The sequence below is a fragment of the Orcinus orca genome, chromosome X, assembly GCF_937001465.1.
Source record: "Orcinus orca chromosome X, mOrcOrc1.1, whole genome shotgun sequence".
Lineage (NCBI taxonomy): Eukaryota > Metazoa > Chordata > Mammalia > Artiodactyla > Delphinidae > Orcinus > Orcinus orca.
The window spans coordinates 83,890,622-83,902,688 of record NC_064580.1 but is presented as its reverse complement, the minus strand read 5'-3'; the positions used below and the strand labels follow the sequence as shown (position 1 = coordinate 83,902,688).

At 36.8% G+C, this 12,067-nt stretch overlaps 1 long non-coding RNA gene across 4 annotated transcripts in view; it reads left to right on the top strand.

Annotated features, from left to right (window-relative positions):
• LOC117197991 (uncharacterized) overlaps positions 1-12,067 on the top strand; it is a 441,633-nt gene that overhangs the window by 42,814 nt on the left and 386,752 nt on the right. The window lies entirely within an intron of this gene.

Genomic DNA, 12,067 nt, shown 5'->3' with positions numbered 1-12,067 from the left:
ACGCATAGAAATAGCTTCCACTTTACTTTTCATTGTATCTAAAGGCTCTAGAGTGCTATCTGACATTTCTAACAGGAGAAACAGTCAATAAAAGGTATGAATAATTTTCATTTATATATACATTTTATACCCCAAATGTGGAAATCAGCCCATCTGAGAATGAGCATTCCTAACTGCACCATCAATGAGTTCAAAATCAACTGGACTGTGACTGTCAAACCCCTTTGAAACAGTCTGTTTGTTTCAAAGTCATGTTATTTGCCCTTGTAAGAAGCAAAATAAACAGAGTAGTTTAAAAGAAAGTTGGGAGATAGTTGGGCTTTAAGGATTTGACAAGTTTGAGAAGTAAAAAAGAGAGAACTCAAGTTTTCTTTTATATGATGGGGGGGGTGTTTATCCTATTTTTAAAAAATCAGAATCAATAACTAATTTATTCAACAAACAATTATTGAACACCTTCTATGTGTCATTTGAAATATAGTTGATTTACAATGTTGTGTTAATTTCTGCTGTACAGCAAAGTGATTCAGTTATACATATATATGTTCTTTTTCATATTCTTTTCCATTATGGGTTATCACAGGATATTGAATATACTTCCCTGTGCTATACAGTAAGACCTTGTTGTTTGTCAAACCTTTCTTTATTATAGAGTCTAGGTACTAATTATAGAACAGCTACCGAGGTTTGAACTTGTTCAGAGTTAAAAACAATGGTACACCCACATGCTCTTTCAGCCACCTTTCAGTAACCTGCCTGTTTCAAAACTTGGAAGCTTCAGCTCAGATTGTTAGCTTTTACCGTTTTTTTTCTTTTTTTTTTGCAAGATACATGGAAAGGTGAAATAGGATAGAAAGTCATTACAATTCAATGGTATTCCTGTAGTGCCTGTAGACAATATTCTGACTTGTTTTTCTCATAGACACTTGGTTATAAATCCAAATGAATATTTTTTTTAATCAGTCTTGGAAAAGAAATATCTCATCACAACCTGTTAAGCTTTATTTGTGAGAATATAATGAAAAGTTTAAGAAAGGAGGAAGAGACTTACAATACCAAGGTTTTCATGAAAATTAATCTAATCTATTGCTAAACTCAAATTCCAAGTCTGAGTTTTGAAACAAACTTTCCATGGCATTCTAACTAATCTGCGATGACTGTTACATAAATAGCTTTTTTTTCTCTACACCAAATACAAAATACTCTCATTTCCAAATCCTGAAAAGCTGTTTGTGATGACATTGAATAAACAGGAATCCTTTTAAAAGAATAGGCCATTGCTACAAACAAGTCAATTTCAGCATTCCTTTCCCAGAGCTATTTTGCATATTGGGTCATACAACAGTTTTAGTCCTAGTAACTGTCTATTTTGGGAGCTCACCTACAATCTGGTGACATTATGGGAAAAGTATGAAATTAGAACTGCAATATGAATTTTAAAAAAAGGCAAACATCCAGAGTTTAAAAGATTATATTAGTACTTAGCTACTTTTCATGTAGAAAGGTGCTTTTCAAGCACTAATTAATCCGCTTAAAACCCCTGTGAGCATGGCTGGGCTAGAAGAAAATCAGAGTTTTGAACAGAGAAAAGTGAAAAGTTTCTAGTGGAGCTATATTTTTCCATAACTCATCTCCAGGCAGAATCTCCTAAATAGGTGTCAATTAAATTCTGCCTATCTGAATAGTCAGGCTGTTCAGTAGATTAAGAAATTCAGTTTTGCCTGAAACCCTTAGGGGTAACCCAAAGCCTTATCTCATAGTCAAACAAAATCTCAGATTGAGAAATCAAGGAAGCCCAGAAGTATCCTGGATATTTGTACATATTCAGGGTCAGTGATGGACTAATATAAACCTAAATACACTGGTTCTAACTAGAATTGGACATATTGCTAGGAAAATAACCAGTTAACTCACCGTGTCTAATTCCTTACAGGTCAATAATTCATTTCTGACTATGGCAGTTTCATTCAAACTTTTGGGGTGAAGGAATGCATTATGGGTGTCACTGACTGCCACTGGCAGGCCTGAGGCATAAACAAGAGAGAAGACCAAACAGAAGGGAAGAAGTGGTTTTGGTAGAAGATCACCAACAAATTCTTAAGATGTCAGCCATAATTTCTACCAATGGCCTGGAGGGCAGGGAGATAAATGCATTACCTGTTAAAGCAATGGAATGAGTAAAAGTAAATTCAAGGAACAGGTCATGCTAGAAAGTGCAGGAAGATCACCACATATAATAGCCAATTCATGTGAGAACCACGTCACAAGCCAGGATATTGTACGTAGATAGAATCTATGAGCTATCCAAAACACAACTCAAGAAACATGTCAAATTCAAATACGACATTGTGGCAAGGAGCAGCAGTACAACTATCCCCACACACGGCACTTATACACACATGAGTTATCACTTCCTAACATACTTCACAATTGACTTATGATGTTCCCCTCCCACCCTCCCCCTAAAGAATGGAAACTACGAAGGTAGAAAGTTTTGTACGTTTTGTTTACTGATGAATGCATATACAACAGTGTCTGGAATATAATAGGCTCTCAATAACTATTTGCTGACTAAGTGAAGTTTAAGAAATGAGTATGGGATGTTACAGAGTGGATGAATGAGGGGTACAAAGCACACTGAGCTCATTACAGTGGATTGTTTATCAACTACTATTTCTATAGCCATGTGGACTCTATCTTAAAGTACAAGTTCTCTATGGCTGCTGCTTTTTAGACAAATAGAATGGAGACCATTGAAGTGAACTGGGAAAAGGAGAGAGCAACAGGAGAGGGGTCCAGAGAATACTGAAGGGTGAAGGGGTGATATATTCTGTAGGATCCTGTTGTCCATTGTAAGGATTTTGGCTTTGACTCCAAGTGAGGTGGGATGCCATTGGAAAGTTTTGAGGAGAGGAGTGACTTGATCTGACATAGATTTGAAAAGAATCTCTTGGGATGCTGTGTGAAGAATAAACTGTAGGAGTAAAAAGGCCAAAGCAGGGAGACCAGTTAAGACACTACTACAATAATCCAAAACACAGATGATGGTGGTTTGGACCTGAGTGATAGCAGTGGAGGCTTTGAGAACTGATCAGACTGAGGGTATGTTTTGAAGGTAGAGCCAATGGGATTTCTTGATGGATAAGACATGGTGCGTGAGAGAAGGAGAATGAATCAAGGATGATGACAGTGTTTTTGCCCTGAGCAAATGGAAAGATGGAGATATTTATTGAGATGAAAAAGGCTTGGTAGTTGAAAGATTGGGGATGTTAGAAAAAAAAATAGGTTGGAGATTTCAATACATTTTCAGATAATTTTCTTCCTTGGCGGGGGCAGGATAGCAGTGGTGGTGGATACTAATCATTTCATTGTTGCTTGTTTAAGTCAACAAAACTGTGAGTGGGGATTTGGGGGGTTGTTTTTTGGTTTTACTTCTGAGATGGAATATGATGCAGTACAAAGAATCTTCAGAATATCTATCAAGGACAGAATAGATTTTATTATAGTAGATTAATGAGCACATTAAGATAAACTCATTTAGTGTTTTACTGTGATAATTCACTAAGAGAAATTAAGTATTTTTGGTGCCTATTGGTCCTCTTAAATTGACTGATACCAGTAAACTGTAAATTAAATATACATATGTGTACAAGGTGGAAACCACTAGCAAAAACAAGATCAGAGTGACAACCAGCCACACCATATTAAACTAAAAAGGCTACACACACACACAACTCAGAAGTTACACTACTTTCTGAAAGTGAAATCTTAAGGAGTGTATTACTGATTTCATTCTTGTAAAAAATCTGTACAAACTCAGTATGGCTAATATTATGGCGTTTGTTAAGCAAACAAATATTTGGAGACACACCCATATCCTTTGATCCAGAATTCCACTTCTACTAATTTCTCTTGAGGTAATATTAAGGATGTGCACAAAGGTTTACATCCCAGAATGTTTCTCAGGGCTTTTGTTATAATAAAAATTGGAGACTGTTTAAATAGCCAAATATAGAGGATTTTAAAAATTTATGCACATTCACTCAATGGAATACTATGCAGCCAATTCAGAGAATATTGTTGAAGTGTACATATTAGTACAGTAAAACCTGCCTGACATATGAGTGAAAAAAACAAGTTAGAAAACAATATTACATATGACCCCACTTGAAGAGGTGTGGGCTTAATCTATTTTTGATAAGAAAAGTTCTGCAAGTGTATACCACAAAATGGTAACTGGTTTCGATGGTGGGATTATGGACAGTTTCTATGGTTATCTCTATTTTCTAAAATAAACTTGTACTACTTTTATAATAAAAATGTTCAAATGCATAGAACAACAAAGATTACAAGAGATTAAAGTATTTCATGCTTTAGAAAGATAAACAAGTCTTGTTCTCCCTGGAGACACACCCTTGTTCATGCATCATAGGATAAACCTCTAACAGCATATTATTACTGGCACTCCCTGGCTACAGTATTTCTGATTGAGATTAGTATGAGTTGCCAAGTTAAGTATTTAAAACACTCACAAAAAGCCCTTCCAATGTAAGAAATGTGGCTAAATACCCACATGTTCATAAGATGACTTTCAGGGTTTTACCAATTACAGTAATAATTTAAACAAATAACAATTAGTATGCATTCTCGCAGAACCTTGTGTGCTTTTGCATTAGCTATACAAAAAAGGGACTAGCGAGAAAACTCTCAACAGAAATGAGAGAACAAATAGCTAGTATCTTTAAGTTTCTCATTAAAGATCCACTTTTTTCTCCATCTGGCCAGGCAAATAATGTAGAGATGGCCAACTCTAGATTATGCAGGGTCATGAGGGGCAGAAGCAACGTGGATAATTGAAATCCACTGATAATCTGGAAACCTAATTTTATCTAATAGTTGCAACCACCTCCTGGACAGAACCCTCAGTAGAGCTGCTAATGAGAAGCATAATTGAGTGGTTTGAGTTCATCTGCTTTCAGTTATCCTTTGCAGGTGCTAATGAACAGTGAAGTGGTCAAAAGGCTGTCAGCCAAAGGAAGTGGTAGGAGAAAAAGCAGGACATGGATAACCCCAGAAACTGGATAATCAGCCTCGAAATTGTTGAGTTGACTAGAGTGAGGATCAGCTATTAATTATCTGCTTAACTAAATTCCACAAGGATATATATCATGAAAGCAGATCTTCATATTAAGGGTGTTCATGTATGCAGAGTCTATCTTGGTTAATGTGAATTATGGTATAGTCTTAGAAACTCTCTATACTGCAGTGATTTTCCTGGGCAGCAATGATAGGATATTTATTGTCAGAGCACAGCTAATCAACTACAGGCTCCACGGCTAAATATGGCCAACAGGCTGCATATGAGTCAGGGCTCTGGCAGACAGCCCTTCTTTTAGACCAATGGGAATGTGATTGACTCACTTCCATGCCTTTCTGGGAGAGAATATAAGCATTGCTGGTATCCAAATTGTTTTTTTTTTTTATTGCTCCAAATTCATGTTTTAGTAAACAGCTTTTTGAAAGTATTGTTATGGTGAACATTTTGTGGTTTATGTTAAGCATTTGGTTTTCAAGAATTGTTGAAAATAAATGCTTTTAGAGTGCAGTTATTTTCAAGTATTACACAATAAACTCTAATATTTGTAACTAAAACTGTATCTATGTTTGATTAGTAATTAAGCTCTCAAATAGTTATGAAAGTAATTTCCTTTTATAAGGCTGTACTTTAGGACAAATTGCTTGATACATTCACTAATATTCAGAGCTTCAGCTATTTCTACATATGATTATGAATGCAGCTCTCTATAGTGGTAGTAAAACTGTTTTCCATTTATGGCAGTAGTTTAAAACAAAGTACAGTATAAACTATCTGATATTTGTAAATAAAACTGTATCTGCACATGAATATTAATTATGTTTTCTATAGCAATTGTGAAAGTAATCTCCATTTATAGCACTCGTTTTGAGTAAATGAGAATTTTAATCATTTTAACATCAACTGTTATTTCTTGATCTTGTCCTATGATAGTGTGTCCCTTTGCCCATATTGTGAGCAAAAGGGCCAACAAACTAGTTTTATAAAAGGGGATTGTTTAAGCCATTTGAATATTCTAGATTACTCCTTAACTTTTGCTTAAAACTAAATAATTTTCATTTCAATTACAGATACCATTTACCAAATTCTACCTAACTGAATAAACAAGTCCCCAAATTTCCACTTTAGTGAAAATTTGGGTAAGCTCTAGCCCAATTTACTTCCATAAAAAACAATGGCATGAGTAGATGAATTGTAAAATTTATTCATGTTGCTTTATATGTATTGACTCATGTAATACTTTGGGGAGATGGTACTATGACATCTCTAATTTATTATAGATGAGAAATTAAGATTAGGTAATTTGTCAAAATTCACCTAGAGCTCCTAAGTGGCAGGGCTCAGATTTAAACCCAAGCAGTTGACCTCTGGAGTCAAGCTTTGTAATCCTCCATGCTGTATAGTTTCATTTAGATTTCTGTTGCCTAACATATGCAGCCTGCGTATGACTACTTTTAGGTACTCCCGGACCATCTTCCAACTTTTATCTCTGTTAATTTGGCAAGTGTCTACTACGTTCAAATAGGGCCACAGAAATTCTATTTATACATAGAGTTTGAATTAATTTTCATGTGTTTGTCAATTTGATTTCTCCCACAGTTAATCAGTTCTGTCTTTTATTTTATTTTTTAAACCTTTGCTATTTGATGCCTTCACTTCCACCATGGACATGGATTTCTATTAAACAAATAAACAATAAGGAACTAATTATAATACACTGCATTTGCAAAGCACTTTCACAGGCTTGCTCTCATTTGGTTCTCACAAGTTCATTTATTATTTTTTAATTATAAAACTACTCAAGTGTAGCAGGAGTCTTCGAGTGAAAGGCTAGGTTGTAGAAGTACCCACTGTGGATGGAAACATGTCCAGGCATATCTAGATGCCCAGGAAGACAGACTCATCAGAGGTTTACTTAAATGAGGGTTTAAGGACTCTGATATGAGTTATAATAACTGGGTAAGTTGAAATTAACATCTGCCCCAAACAATAATACCCCTCCCTGAGTTTTGGGAGAATAAGAGCCCTCCTTTGAGTAAGAATTCAGTTTAATAGATGGGAAAGAACAACTTTGAGGGAAGTTATTATTGAAAAAACTTCTTTGATTAGGAAAAAAATGGTCTGTGTTAGAGAGGAAGGGGTGGTTGAGTAGAACACGCATGGGGCTGTGCTGTGCTGAAGGCTCAGTGTCAGGGGTATTGCTGGCTCTGATAGATAACGATTCAAATAAAAGAGCTCTAGCATTAGAGTCATCCTAAGAACTTGAAAGCACAGGGCAGTGCTATTTGTGGCTTAGTAATACACTGATGTACAAGTAAGGGCAGAAATGACTGTCGGAATGGAATGGAAAAGCAACTAAGGCTACAGTATCGTGGCTGACATCCAGAGGTATGACAGAAGCAGTAGTTTCTGCTAGGGCACAGGTCTGGAGCAGCAGAGGCAGAGATGACAAATGCCATAAGGAGGAGAAAAACCATCACTAGCCATTCATAAACCATGTGAACCATATTCCTTGATTCTGCTCCACCCCCTTGAATTGGAAGGGAGAATGGATCCCAGAGATGCAACTATTGGAGGGTGAGAGATTGATTGGATTATACTATGATTGGACCCTCCCCTCCCTCTCTTCATTAGAAGAGTCTAAAGAAATGATTAAGGTCACACACATATTATAGATATTTACAATTATTTTACTATCACTACCAAAACCAACCAATCTAGACAAATCCTCATTCAATTGATCACATCTCAATTTTATGTAGAGACAATTCTTAAAGAGTCATCTTTTCCCCCTTTTTTGATTCTCTTTTTTCTCATAGTTTGTTTTATTATTTCCTTCTTTATTTTACACTATTGAGTGCCTGCACATGTAAAGTACTCAACTAGGCCAGGTGGGGATTACAAAAGTGGGTAAGACACAGGTGCTTTCAGCCTAGTGAAGGAGCCAGACATACCCACAAAATATAAAATAGCATCCAAAAGATGGAGAAGTTCAGGAATAGTACTGACTAATAGCTGAAACTGAAATTTCTCATAGGTCCCAAGTTGGTGGAGGGGTCAGATATTTCATATAGAGAGCCAAGTCAAAGGAGCAGGGAAGAGAGGTAAGGAAGCAGGAGTTAAGTAGTGTGACTGCAATCAGAAGTCTGCCAAGGTAGAGCAAGCATGCTGAGAAGCAAGATGAGGAAAAGTCTCTAGGAAATATCACCTCTCTGTGTTAGCATTTAGAGGCAGTAACCTTTGTGGGGCATCTATGACCTTACCTGTGGGTGGGAAAGGAGTTACTAAAGCACCAAGCCTGATCAGATTCAATCTATGTTACTGCTATTTCCTGCAATTTGGCCAACTGACTTTTCAAAAATGTATTTTATTGAACTATAGTTGATTTACAATGTTGTGTTAATTTCTGTTGTACAGCAAAGTGGTTCAGTTATATTCTTTTTCATTATGGTTATCACAGTATATTGACTATAGTTCCCTGTGCTATACAGTAGGACCTTCTTGTTTATCCATTCTATATATAATAGTTTGCATTTGCCAATCCCAAACTCCCAATCCATCCCTCCCCACCCCTTGGCAACCACAAGACTGTTCTCTATGTCTGTGAGTCTGTTTCTGTTTTGTAGATAGCTTCATTTGTGTCATATTTTAGATTCCACATGTAAGTGGTATCATAAGGTATTTGTCTTCCTCTTTCTGACTTACTTCACTTAGTATGATAATCTCTAGGTCCATCCATGCTGCTGCAAATGGCATTATTTCATTCCTTTTGATGGCTTAGTAATATTCCATGGTATATATGTACCACATCTTCTTTATCCATTCATCTGTCGATGGACACTTAGGTTGTTTCCATGTCTTGGCTATTGTGAATAGTGCTGCTATGAACATATTGCTGCATGTATCTTTTTGAATTATAGTTTTCTCTGGATATATGCCCAGGAGTGGGATTGCTAGAGCCAACTGATTTTAAAACTTTTATTTTGGCTCATTTAAATAATAAGAGGTGGTATGTCTACTCCTTACAGCCTTCTTCTGAGAATGGAGCTGTTTTACTGATCTAACCCTCCCTTTCAACTTCAGGGAGACAGGCTCATGAAGGATGAGAATTCTGATACTGAATAAAGGGACAGCCCACTCAACCATGTGTTGTTTATGAGAGAGACTCCCAAAACTCAGCCATCTAGAAATGCCAAAAAGAAATGTGTGGTTGAATGTACGTATGACAGTCACATCCAAAAAGAAAACTGCTGTCAATATTGGTATTGGATAAAATATAATTTAAGAAAAAACATTTAGTGGGGCAAAATAAGTTTATATTCATTTAAAAAATCCAAAATGGGGACTTTCCTAGTGGTCCAGGGGCTAAGACTCCGTGCTCCCAGTGCAGGGGGCCCGGGTTTGATCCCTGGTCGGGGAACTAGATCCCCCATGCTGCAACTAAGGGTTCATATGCTACAGCTAAAGATCCCACACACGGCAAGGAAGATTCCACGTGCCACAACAAAGACCCGGCACGGCCAAATAAATAAATATATAAAAATATCCAAAATGAAGGTATTTTAGTCCTGAATTTTGTGCACTAAAATGTAATATCAAAATTCATTAAGCACTTGATGCTGATGTTAAAAATAAGTGGAGAAATGAACAGAAACAGGATTACAAAAGCTTAACATATCATCATTAGCCTCTAACTATCAAATAGATTAAAAATATGGAAATATGGGGTACAAGAATATTCATTGCATTATAATATGTAAGAACAAGAAACTGGAAACCTAAATATCCATCAAGAGACTACTGGCTAAGTACATTATGCTAATCCATACAATGGACCATCACAAAGCCCTTAAAAAATGTGGTGTCTCTCTATATAATGGTATGGAAATTTGACCTGGTTATCGACATTATTAAGTAAAAAGTAATCAAGTAATATGTTTAGGATAAAACTTTTCGTAAAGACAAAACTACATGTAAGCTATGTATATACACATTCTCTATGTAAATGCATAGAGAAATGGCTGCCAGAAGTTGTTATCTCAAGGAGAAGAAAAGACAAACTCACTTTTTTACTCTGTGTATTACCTAAATTGTTTTCATTTTACATGCATGTGCTTGTGTTTTATTTTTGTACATTTAAAAAATAATTTTTAGGGGCTTCCCTGGTGGCGCAGTGGTTGAGAGTCCGCCTGCCGATGCAGGGGACACGGGTTCGTGCCCCGGTCTGGGAAGATCCCACATGCCACGGAGCAGCTAGGCCCGTGAGCCACGGCCACTGGGCCTGCGCGTCCGGAGCCTGTGCTCCACAACGGGAAAGGCCACAACAGTGAGAGGCCCGCGTACTGCAAAAAAAAAAAAAAAATTAAAAAAAATATATAATTTTTAAAAATTATATACAACTTGAGAAGAGCAATAACTGTAGATAAAACTAAAACATAACTGCAAGCATACCTTGTTTTATTGTGCTTTGCTTTATTACTCTTTGCAGATACAGCACTTTTTTACAAGTTGAAGGTTTGTGGCAAACCCTGCATTGAGCAAGTCTACTGGCACCATTTTTCCAACAAGAGTTGCTCATTTCATGTCTCTGTGTGAGAATTTTGGTAATTCTCACAATATTTCAAACTTTTTTTTACCATTATTATATTTGTTATGGTGATCTATGATCAGTGATCTTTGATGTTACTATTGTAATTGTTTTGGGGCACCACTAACTGCACCCATATAAGATGGTGAACTTTAACCAATAAACATTGTGTGTGTTCTGACTGCTCTACCAACTGGCCGTTCCCCTGTCTCTCTCCGTCTCCTTGGGTCTCCCTATTCCCTAAGACACAACAATGTTGAAATTAGACCAATGAATAATCCTACAATGGTGTCTATAAGTGTCATGTGAAAGGAAGAGTCGAAAATCTCTCACTTTAAATCAAAAGCTAGAAATGATTAAGCTAAGTGAGGAAGACATGTTGAAAGCCGAGGCAGACCAAAGGCTAGGTCTCTTGCACCCAAAAGTTAGCCAGGTTGTGAATGCAAAGGAAAAGTTCCTGAAGGAAATTAAAGCTATTTGTGCTTATCACATGAATGATAAGAAGTGAAACAGCCTTACTGCTGAAATGGAGAAAATTTTAATGGTGTATACAGAAGATCAAGCCACAATATTCCCTTAAGCCAAAGCCTAATCTAGAGTAAGGCCTTAACTCCCTTCAATTCTATAAAGTCTGACAGAGGTGAGGAAGTTGCAGAAGAAAAGTTTGAGGCTAGCAGATGTTGGTTCATGAGGTTGAAGGAAAGAAGCCATCTCCCTAACATCAAAGTGCAAAGTGAAGCAGTAAGTGCTGATGTAGAAGCTGCAGCAAATTATCCAGAAGATATATAACTCATGAAGGTGGCTACACTAAAAAACAGATTTTCAGTGTAGACAAAACATCATTATATTGGAAGAACATGCCATCTAGGACTTTCACAGGTAGAGAGGAGAAGTCAATGTCTGGCCTCAAAGCTTCAAAGGACAGGCTGACTCTCTTGTTAGGGGCTAATGCAGCTGGTGACTTTAGTTGAAGCCAGTGTTCATTTACCACTCTGAAAATATTAGGGCCCTTAAGAAATGTTAAATCTACTCTGTCTGTGTTCTATAAATGGAAAAACAAGGTCTGGATGACAGCACATCTGTTTACCACATTGTTTACTGAATATTTTAAGCCCACTGTTGAGACCTACTGCTCAGAAAAAAGATTCCTTTCAAAATATTACTGCTCATTGACAGTGCACCTCGTCACCCAAGAGCTCTGGTGAAGGTGTACAATGAGATCAATGTTTTTTTCATGCTTCAAACACAACATCCATTCTGCAGCCCATGGATCAAGAAGTAATTTCAACTTTCAAGTCTTATTGTTTACAAAATACATTTCGTGGTACTTCCCTGGTGGGACAGTGGTTAAGAATCCGCCTGCCAATGCAGGGGACACAAATTCA